This window comes from Glycine soja, chromosome 20 (assembly GCF_004193775.1).
Source record: "Glycine soja cultivar W05 chromosome 20, ASM419377v2, whole genome shotgun sequence".
NCBI lineage: Eukaryota > Viridiplantae > Streptophyta > Magnoliopsida > Fabales > Fabaceae > Glycine > Glycine soja.
The window spans coordinates 39,144,793-39,157,458 of record NC_041021.1 but is presented as its reverse complement, the minus strand read 5'-3'; positions in this window follow the sequence as shown (position 1 = coordinate 39,157,458).

Sequence of the window (12,666 nt, the reverse complement as noted above, 5' to 3'; positions counted from 1 at the left end):
ACACCCACTAGGCCTGGGAATCCTCACTAAGATCTCAGCAGGGTGGTGAAAGGTTGTCAAGAATTAATACTACTTGGAGAATGTGTCTTTCTTCCCATTTGTACAAGACTGACTTTCTTAACAATTATTATTGGAACATGCTCTTGTCTCACTTTAACTTTATTCGGCAGCTACATCTAGTGTGACATTTTAGATAAGTTCTGCACTTACCAATTACAGTACCTCAGATGTCCTGAAATTGTCTCATTGGTTCAAGTTTAAAAGTCCCTTTCTGTTATTTTCCAGGCCTTTAGTATCTTCTTCATTTTCACTGTTTGTAGGCCAAATTAGCATAATCTTGAGGGGTCATTATATGCTGATATTGAGAAAACATAATTTGAGACCAATACTTTGAATGTGAACAAAAATAAAGGGTTTCTTGGAAAGCACCATTCATGTGCAGAATAAATACAAGTTTTCCATCGACCAAATAAAACATGAAAGCACAATGGGCAGCATGTTTGGGAAGATAATAAACAAATTACAAGATCATATCTAACTGCTTAAGTTCACACTGTTGCATGATGGTACAACACAAACCGATGAGTTTGCCAACTTGGCAATTTGTTGTTTTATGACAACAATACAATCTGAAAGTCACTTTCAAAAAGTTGCACAGAACTCCCAAATGATACAGCTTTTTTCTCCCCAACTACTACTTTTAATCCGAATTCTTCGATATATTATCCATCGGCCAAGAAATGCATATTAAATGCTTGTTATTGTCATCCCCAACTGGTTGTACCACAGTAGCCACATAAACAATGCCCCACTATACTGCTGATAGCTACATAGATAAGAAAGAGCATTCCGAGGCAACTCAACCATATCCTCAACCGCTATGATACACCTTCAAGCTATCTATATACATTTGTATACATGTAGGATCAGATTCACTTGTTGTATGCACAAGTTTTTTGCATTAATTCTTAATAACTTGTTTCTATAGTATAAATGTGACAAATTTATCTGTTGAACCAAGTGATATTGTATTATATTAATGATTATGGATGTCAAATTATATATTAAAATAAATTTGATTAATAAATCATATAAAAGTTTATATACTTAATCTGTGAAGTCTTAATTTGACGATTAAATTAATAGAAATAATTGTCTATAAAAAAATACTAAGCAGAATAAGTTAGATTGATACTTACAACAAGTGCATCCTATCCCAACCCAACTCACCCGACACACATATATATTTCGGTTCAAAAATTGTCTCACAAAATAAGTGAAAATTGCAAAAACTATAATCTTCCAAAATAAAATTCATAAATGTTCATTGGTCAGTAGTAATAGAATGGCTTTAAAAAAATTAACATTTTTATAAACATATATATGTTTTATTTTTATAAAAATGTTTATTTTAAGTCTTTATGTTGACAAAAATAGTATTTCTGTCCCTAATTAGGAATTAAAAATGAGTTAAAAATGAATAATTTTTTTTTAAAAAAAAAAGCACCATTTTTTATACTAAACATATTTTTGAAAATTAAGAAAATTTTATCTGTATATATCCTTTACTATTTTTTGTTCTGAAAACTATTGTGACAGATATACAAGAGATCCTTCTTTTTTAAATGTTTATGCTAGTGGATGCTTATCTTGACACTAGACTGCAGTGACAAGCATGATCATATTAATTTCTTTTAAAAGGTGTGGCTACTCTGCTTATGCAAAAAAACATTGTGAAAAGTACGAATGGCCCTACTATAGTACTACTTAGGTTAATGAGTCACCCTTGTAACCATATACTTTTCTTTACATAGAAAGGGATGAGAAAAATTGAAAGAAAGAAATATTCATATTTGAAAGTTTCACCAAGAAAATGAACAACTAAAACAATTTCAGGAATTTCAATTAATATTCTAATTTTTCCACTAATTTAATTATTAAAATTTCCTTGAAGTGGGGAATATTTTAAAATAACTTATTCTTCATATGTTTCCCTATTTTTCAATGAGATAAAAACTAATGAAAAAAGACAACGTTGGGGGAGTGGAGTTGGTTCATTTTTATCAAACCATTGTCATCTTGTTTCTTCTTATTTTAGATCAATTACTGAAGGAGTAGTAATTATGATCTCGTCCATATCGATGCTAAGGGTATTGTTACTTGGGAAAATTGATTAAACTCAATTTGACTACTGAGCATCGGATACCTATGTAACGGAATATTAGATTAATCGAATAGCCTGTCATATAATTGAAGGGAGCAATGATACACTCATACAGTCACGTGCTTCTTTGTCTTTTTTTTTTGGCCTGAACCGCATGACATTGTTTTCAAAATAGTAAAATATATGCAAGGATTTGTACTCCTAAAAAGAAATATAATGATATTAAATGTTGATAACAGAAGTAATTTAACACTTCGATTACTTAATCAAAATTTGAGATTTAATTTCAAACTTAGGTGTGAAGGGACAACTAAAAATATTACGATTCAAGGCTTCATGCAGCATGCAGCTGCATGATCTCATTGTCCACACGAGGCAGATAAACATGGACCCAAGAAAATCTTCTCTTCCTAACCCCGCATACATATATTGAGGAGCATATTTATCGGTCTTGTCATGATTGATTGTTCAAAGAATTTATTATGAATAAATTTTTAGAGATGACTAAATAGTAGTTAATTTGTCTCTAAGAAATGTTTATACAGTATCAACATTGTGCAATAGTAAAAATAAAAAAGTCAGTTTCGATTTCGAAACACATTACCATTAAAGAAATTTGATATTAGTAAAGTTTTTTTTTACGGATATTAGTAAAGTTTGTTGACGTGTTTAATTATATTTTCAGGTATCGGAACTCCATTAGTTGCTAAAGGGTGTCAAGATGCATACATTAAAGGTTTTGACGTTCGATTCATAAGATCCGAGTCACTTGTAGGTTGCTAGGGTAAGTCATGCGACTCTACTTTCACTTTCGATGTTAATTCTCAATAGTGGTTTAAATTATATCATGTGATGTTGTTAGTGAATTGTAGGTGAAAATGACGAAGATATTAGAGATTTTAAAAATGACAAAATAAGATAAAAATAATAATTAATGGATACAATTTAAATTTAAATTTGTGGAGACTAAAATCAAATTTTAAAATTAAAGTAAAAAAAAAAGTAATTACAAAAAATATTCTTAAAACACATGTAACATTTGTCACGTGTATGTATATACATGTATTAGTTTATGCGTTATTTATGTGACATAAATTATCAATGTAAATACTTCATAAATGTCACGTTACCTTGAGTGTCTACTATATTATTCTAAGACTAAAGTTGAAACACTATTCGAAGATTATATCTATCTTTTGACTTATGTTTGTAGTATTTTATAATTGGATAATTATTTTTTTATTCCTTAAAAAAATATTTTTATTAATTCCTCAAATTTTTAAAAAATTACTTTTAATTTTTCTTATCTTTTGCGTTAATAATATCATAATTTGTGATAATTTCTCATTATTAGAGTAGTTTAAAATCATCATAATATTTAAAAAATTATCATGATTCTACATTCACATTTTTTTATTCAATAAAACTATGAAAAGAAAAAGATTGTCAAATCATACAAGTTAAATATTTTGACGATTTAAAATATGATAAATCATTTTTAAAAAAATAAATTTTGATAATTAAAAATTGCCATAAATTATGAAACCATAAAGAAAGAAAAACTAAAAGTAATCTCTTCAAAATTTAAGGAATTAATAAAAATAATTTTTTAAATGACTAAAAAATTATTCAAAATTAATAGAATAAAAAGACTAAGCCTTTTTTTTTATCAATGAGGAAATACAACAAAGAATGAAACCAACTAAATAATCCTAATAAGTAGTACACCTCCATCATTAATTATAAGATTCTTTCAATATTCCATAAGAAAAATAATTAATTTAGTTGTTCATATTAAATTTATCAATTATTTTTATTATCATTTTAAAATTATATTTTTTTATCTCACTATTCACTTAATTATTTTTCATTAGTATTTGGAGAGAGAATAGTTAAATAAGAGTATGTAGAAAAAAAATTAATTGATACATTTAAAAATTAAAAATAGTATAAAAAGAAATAAATAAATTTTTAAAAATGATAAAAGAATTAAGTGTGATGCATGTAGCATTAGCAAGAAGAAAGAACTTTAAATAATTAAATCTACAGGGAAGAGTTGTCAAACCATTGTATAAAAACACCTTTTTTTATTTACTGAAATATAAAAACACCTTTATCGATTTATTTTTTAATCCCTGGGGAGTGCATACGGTATACATCAGAAATAAAAATAAAAAAGATATAGAAAAGTAAAAATGATAAATGCAATGACAAAAAATAATATAAAAGGTAAAGTGTGAAAAAAATGATCAGAATTGAATAAAATCTGGTCATAGGGTGAACTCACCGAATACATTGGTTGGACGAAAGTCATTGTATTTAACAAGACATTGGGTATTCTTCATGGTTAATTTCGAGGTATTACTTGGAATTTGCAAGTAATACTTGGTAGTCCTTCTTCTCATCCTTGTGCCAACAATAATATTGTTCATAGATTTAGTGATATTTTTAATTACCATGTTTTAATTTATATGGATTTTCACTTGTTTTTTCTTAACTTCAATTGTTCGTGATTAATTTTTTATTTAAATTAAGCCACTCATTTAAAATTTCATTTAATAATTAATAAAAATATAGCAAAGAAGCAATATATTATTAATTTGTATAAAATTATAAAGAAAAATATATAACATATTTATATAATAATTTTTTTAGATATAAATATCATTTGAATAATAAAAAAATTGTGAAAATTAAATCTGAATAATTAAATTAAAAAATTATACTTATATATAAATTATAATACAAATATTAAAATTACAATTAATCCTTTGATAATATTACTAAAAGTGTGTTTGACGAAATATTTTAACTAACTTTTAATTTATTTATTTTTACTACTTGACGAAATTGTTTTCCTTATACTGTATCTCGTTTTTGAAATTGGCTTTCGATATCATGTGACGAACATTGGCTATAGCCTAAAATTTTTATGTATGAGATAAGTTATGAACAATAATTAATATCAAAAAAATGTGTTTCATAGTTAGGAGGAAACTTCACCTTGAGAAATGAGGACAAGGAAGAGAATTATCTTGAGGATCTGATAGTTGAATCAGCCATTTTAGATATCACAAATGCAAAGTTCGATCCTTGAATTTGTTTAGACAATAAATAATATTGTATAGTGTGTTATTTATATAGATGAGTTTTTATAAATAAATTACATTGGTATCAATAATTCAATTGAAAATTTGAGACTTTTTCCATCATTAGAGCATCACGATTATAAAAGATTGAATTATTTAAAACAAACATAAATCGGAGAGATATGGTCCATACAAATTTTTAATGACTTGTTGCTACAATATAGTCTTAGAGAGAGAAAAAAAAGTATTTTTTATTCTTTTATCTTTTATATTAATAAAAAGGAGTAATTGTAGAGATTTGCTCAATATTATTTTTAATTATTTATCATTTATTACTACAAAATTGCATTACAGAGAAGTGTTTTTAATCATTTATCTTTTATAAAATAAAGGAGAAATTAAGTAGATTTAGTCAATACAATTTTTTTATGTATTTATTGCTACAACATTAACTTACAGAAAAAATATATTTTTAATCTTTTTACTACCTTTTTAAATTATATATAATATTTTTTCGACTAATTCACATTTCAAAGAAAAATAATTAATTTATTTAATTATATTAAATTTATCAATAATTTATATTACTCTTTTAAGATTATCCTTCATTTCTCTTTTCACTTAATTATTTCTTATATAATTAATTAATGAGATTTCTTCTATTCTCCAATCCTAACAAAAGATTGAATGTAATTAATTAAAGATATTATAGGAAACAAATATTTAATGCAACAAATAATTATAAGATGATCTTATAAAAAAATACAAAACAATAAAGTAAAAATAATTTTGCATGTAAGAATAGAGATAATATGTAATATCCCGTTTTTCATAAAATAAACAAAAATAATTTTATTTAAAAATTAATAGAATTTTTAGAAATTAAATAAATGAGAGAAAATGGTTTTTTTTTAATTAAAATAAAGATTTCATAGTATTAGAAAATAAATATAGTAAAATGATATTTTAATAAATAAATAGATATTTTAATTGGTTATTTATTTAATGAAATAGTAAATAAAGTTTTTTTTATAAAATAACAAAATAAAGAAAAATAGAGTGAATATAGACTTAGAGTATCCTAATTATAAATAGAGACATATTAGATCAGTTTTCACATTTACAATATGTTTCTGCGCTTTCTCTTTCTTTCAAATTCGTTCTCCTTTCTTCCTCTACCAAAACCTTCTCTCTTTTTCTCATACATTCAAACCTGTCTTAGTAAAACTATGATCTCAGACTTGTTAACCGTTGGGTCGTCCTGAAATTTGGACACCACCTTTAAAACTCAATTTCACATATTTTTACCGTTGAGATTTACGAAATAATATCTGTAGAGAAATTTCCTTCGCACAAAGAGAGTGAAATTAAGGCTCCGATCTCTTCTATTTCTCTCTAACGCTTGAAAATCCTAACAGAACAATCAGAGAAAAGTTTGAAGAATCTTAGGAAACCGTTAAAGACATTATTATCGCTTTTGGACTACACATGTGAGTTTTCTTAAAGGTAAATGATGAGTTTATTGTAATTGGGGTTAGAGTGAACATGTGTAGTGATCAAAGATAAATAAAAAGGTGAGTAGTGGTGGATGTGAAGGCAGATGGTCAACGTGTTGGTCTTCCTACTGGGTGACTGATGCTACTAAAGATGTTCTCTACCTAACAACGTTCCTGTGTTCTATGTTGTCTCCTGGACTGCTAAACCCCGATGTCTCATGCATGTTTAGCCTAATCCTAATCAAGCGTCATTCTCAGATCCTCTTGTTGGACTAAACTTGACCAGAACTGCATTAAGACATACATACCAACAACTAGGTTATCGTACCTCGGTCTCTCGTGAAAATATGATAAACTAGTCCCGTCCTATCAAGTTCTAAGGATCAAACCATTTTCCAATGTTGAATGACCCTAACTAAGCATGCATCTACGTGATCAAGGGAAAAACATGCTAAAATGAAGTACTAATAGCACAGAGAACACATGCAACATCATTAGATAGATATAAGAGTATTTACATCAAATACCCTGTAGGAAGAACCAACTGAAGATTTAGCTCTCTATAGCTGGGAAGCTTCTCTTACAAAGATGAAAAAGAGAAAATGAAAGATTAGGAAGTACAAGTGGTGAGGATGTCTTCTTCACCTCTAGAAGCCTCACAATCACTCAAACCCTCATCCAATACTCCGCATGATAACTACCTTTTCAATCTCTGCTGTCCCTCAGGATCTTCATACTAGAAGTTTTCTCCGCCACTCAAAAAAATGCTTTCAAGAACAGGGAAAACGCCAAAAGTTGAGAACTCCCTTCCATTTCTGATTTCAGGCTTTAAATAGTGTTGTTGATTTTTGGTCGTTCGCTAAGCCACATTCTGATTCGCTTAGCCAAATTAAGTGACATTTGGCTTAGTGCGCCTCTTCTTCGCTCAACTTGGAGGTGCAAGTGGTGCGCTTAGCGAGTTTGACTCTCGCTCAGTGCACCTGTACATGTCATCTTCTTCCAGGTTCTTCTATGCGCTCAGCCAATCATGCTGCGCCCAGCAGATCATGCGCTCTGTCAGAGGAGGATGACTCAGCGAACTACAAAAAAGCAAACTTCACCAAACTTTCTTATTTTACCTGAAATTGAAATGGAAAGGTTATTAAATACACAAAAGTGGGATACTAAGTACTTATTACCTAAATTTACAAAAAGTACTTACAATACTACAAAAAGAACTGTAAATCATACAACTGTACAAAAAGTACTTACAAAAGTGGCATTGAGTTGTGAGTTATGCACTGTACAATCATACAACTGTAAAACCCTTTAAGGGTAATGAGTTTTTGCGCGAAGAGTATTGTGATGGGATCCATTATGGGAATCTAACAAGTTGAATCACTTTGAGGCGCAATGAGTTAAAATGATTTTGAAAAAAAATTGAGTAGTTGTGTGTATTACATAGTTCATAGGTAAAGTTTGTGTTTGTGCCATGTATATATTAATAATATGTTATGTGTATATGATTCATGAGGTGTGATAACATGTTGCCTTGGGATTATAACATTGTGATTGAGATTGAGTGTATGTGATAAGTTGAGTATGTGTTAAATTGTGAGATCACACATGTATTGAGATGTTGTGTGCATTGAGTTGTGAGTTATGAACAATATAATCACACGACTGTAAGACCCTTTAAGGGTAACCAGTTAATGTGCGACGAATATTGTGATGGGATCCATTATGATAACCCGATGAGTTAATTCACTTTGAGGTGTAACGAGTTAAAATTGTTTTGAGAACAATTGAGGATTTGTGTGTTTTATATAATTCATAAATAAAGTTTGCGTGCTAAATTTTTTTTTGGGTTATACCTAAATCAGGAGGGAGAGACCCTGATGGACTCTTCGAAGTCTAGGCTTTAGGGTTAAATACACCTAGTTTGAGTGTTCTTTTGAGTCTGTGTCGATCCCACATGGTTGGAGCATTATCGTAAAACAACATAATCATAACTAGTCTTCCTATGATTTTAATTAGCGAGAGTAACCTGACTTATCAGCGTGTGGTTTGTCTTATCAAGTACTCTTAGGCGTCCAACAAGGTTTTTGGCTGACATGATACCACATTGCATATATGATTGAGTGTTAGTGTATTTGTTGCATAACACCCGTGTGATGATCATTGTGACTTGCTACGTGATAGTGAGTATTGAATTGTGTGAGTGTATGATGTTGTGTTGTACTCAATATATGTTGTTTTGAACATGTGATTAATGTGATTAAATCATTGGAACAAGTAATGTTACACAATGAGTGGTAAAATGATGCGAATTGAGCTAAGTTGAGCTTGTTATACTTATATTATATATGTGTGTGTCTTTGTTTATCTCTACCCGTTTAGGAATGTGATAACTCACTCTCTGTGTATTGTTTGTGTTTGAATCCTATGATAATTTTGAATTTTGTGTTCATGAGAGCAAATGACTAAGTAGATTTCTTTAAGGAACATCATACCAGAGGACGTCGGGATACAATGCTCTGATATGATGTGACATTGAGATATGAGTTTTTATATTATTTATATAATGTTCTGAACATGTTACTTTATGTTCTTCTGTTGCTTAACTTTTTTTTTTTTTGTAGAAAAAAAACTTGACAGTCTTGCTTTGGGCCAGAGATATATTTTATACCCTTATTTGATAAGTTTTTAATTTAATGATTTATACGAATGTAAATCTTTTACCTGTGTGAATTCTTTTATGTTTTGAAAATAAAATCTCTTTTATATAATTTTGTATTTATATATATATCGGGTAGGGGTGTCACGTAGTATCATATATTTTAAGATTAATTAAATTTTGGCTTTGTCTAATTAAGTCTAACTAAAAATGAGATTAAACAACTCCGTCCTGCCTAATAAAATTGTGTACATTTGTTTAAAATTGTGTACATTTGTTTTGATTTTGTTAAGCACAAAATTTTATGTAATTTTATTGAATATATTATATTTTAATAATAAATTATTTAATGCTATTGAATTTCAACTGTTGAAAAAACTTATGGAATATGGGTTTTTTTTTCATATATATAAAACGTGCGATTCGACTGTTGTCACATTTGAAATATTCTGAATACGCAATGTTTTCTTTTTAAATATTTACATTTTATTGCACACATATTATTGTAATGTAATATTGTTTTCGATTCTTTATATAAAAAAACAATTTAGATTCAAATGAGACGAGGGGGGATTAAGGTTAATAACTATGGGACAATTCTCCCCACAAAATAATTTGTCTTACTTATAATATGTGATTAAAATTGTTTTTGCCTCCATAAAAATTTAAGTGTTTCTATGATGGAATTTTTTTAGATGAATATAAAAAAGTTATAGTTAAGGGATAAAAAAATAAATTGATAATAATTTTATTATTTTATGTTTTTGACTTTTACTATTTTTCTCTTATAATACTAAATATATACTATTAATCAATGATACAAGCTCCCACCTTAACTCAATTGTAATTTATAAAAGTTTACATAAGTAATTTTGATTTTTTTATCATACAATTATGTATTTTATAAAAATTTAAATATTTTTCTTCTGTAAAAAAAATATTATTTTTTGTCCCACTGAAGAAATTTTCTTGGATCCATTGAACGAGACCATGTAATATTCATAAAAAAAAAAATAAAAAAACGAAACCGTGTAGTAATATTTTAAAAAATGTTGGGCTTAATTATGGTAACAAAGTAGCATAGCTTTTGCCTTTTGTGCCTCTTGGGCATCAATTATCTATAAATTTAGATTTACGAATTTCAAGAAAAAAAATCTTAAAAGATGATAGAAAATAAATTTGGTGTTTAAATTATAATGACAGTTGTATAGCAAATAGCAATGGCATGGTTGAGAAGCAATGATGGTGGTTGTTTATTAAAAGCTTGTGGGCATGATGCACAAAAGAGTGCAAGCACCTAATTTTTTTCTTCTAATTTTATTGGGGTCAACTTGTTAACTTGTTGAAATTTAAGCCAAATGATAACAATATAGTCTGGAAATTATGTATGTAGAATAAAAAATTGTTGTCTAAAAGCTTTTTATTTTAAAATTTCCCAAAATTTTAGCGCTAAATTATAAAAAGAATTTCAACTTCGTAATGAATTTACTAACTAATTTAGGATGTAATTGATAAGTTTTAGAAGACAATTTTTTATTTTATTTTAAAGTTTTTGTTTTAACTTTATCAATATTAAATTTATTTTCTTAATTTTATAATTATTTTAATCCTTTTGAACATTATTTGTATTTATATTTTTTTTTGGTGTATACATTTTTTATATTCCTAAATGAATCTTTAATATATATAATTATTTTTTTATTTCTTTTAATAAACTTTCAAAATGTATGATTATCACTATTTTCTTTAACTACTTTAAAAAAGAAGATAAGTGCCTCTTTTTTACCTAATTTTAATGATAAGAAGAAGATAATGTAATAAAAAGTTAACCACTTCACGATCTTCGTCAACAACATATTTTTTAATCACGTTATGTTGGAATTTTTTACAAAAAATAACAATAGTTAGTCTCTCGTACAATACATGTACAGGTGAATTATAAATTTATAAAGTGATTAAAAAAAATCTCTACTAAACACGTATACTTTAATTATAGAAGCTTATCTTTTGTAAACTATCCCTTATAGACTTATAGTAAGTTAGTGTGTGGAGGTATTCTGCTGACAAAAAAAATATAATTGTCGATGAAGACGAAGACAGGATGCGGAGGACTATAAAACAAAACCCAAAGTAAAGGTAACGACGCAATGAGGAGAAAAATTCTTGTGCAGAAAAACACGACAGCTAATCCAACAATTATTTAATAATAAATTAAGTTATCAAATACACTAATAATAATTCATATATTTCATTTTCTTGTATCTCACTTTTATTTATTTATTACTATTTACCTTTTCTATTACATCACAATCATATGTATTACTAAATCCCTTTGTTACAATTTACTGGTATTAGTTAATTTTTTAATACAATAAACATTTTTCTGATTTTTTAATATTTTTTAAAAATTATTTTACTTATATATTTTTTTATAATAATTAAATTATATATATTTTTTATAATAATTAAATTATATATATTTTTAAAAAATCATTTTCAATTTTTTTAAAAACAAACATGTTTATTTTCTCCCTATTTTTTTCACATTTTTTCTCTCCTCTTTCTCTTCCAACCCACCCCTAAATTTGGAAGTATTTATAATTTTCCATAAATAATATAAAAATAATTATAAACATCCAAAACTCAATTGTTATTTATGGAGTATGTTCTAGTTCTCACGTTAAATAAAAAAATAAATGTTATTTTTATAATCACCGTATTTAGAGTATTTAAATTTTGAATGAAAAATTAAAGGATTTTTATCACTATTTGAATTGAATAAGACTAATCCTTAATTGGAAATTTGATGGTACATTCATACTTAAAAGCTTTGTCTCTCTAAAAAAATTGTATTTCAAGGGGAGTGTTAAGAGCACACTCCTTTAAACATATCATCTTTAATGGTCAAAATTTATTAAAAATTACAAAATTAAAAAAATAGTCATTAAATATAATATGAAATTTAAAAAAAAATTAATATTTTCAATAAATTTCAACCAATTAAAAAAAACATTCCAAAGAACATTTTTCCTGTGTCCCATGAGAATTAAATTCTAATCATTCTCCACAAATTTAGTAATTGAATTATACTGTTGAGTTGATGAATATCAACCTTACTAATAATGTGACTCTAATGTATGATTCAAATTAATAATTTTTACTCTAGGAATGAATTAATAATTTGTTTCTTGTATAAATATATGCATCATACATTATTTTATAATAATATTTTTAAAATAATATAATTAACAATTTTTTATT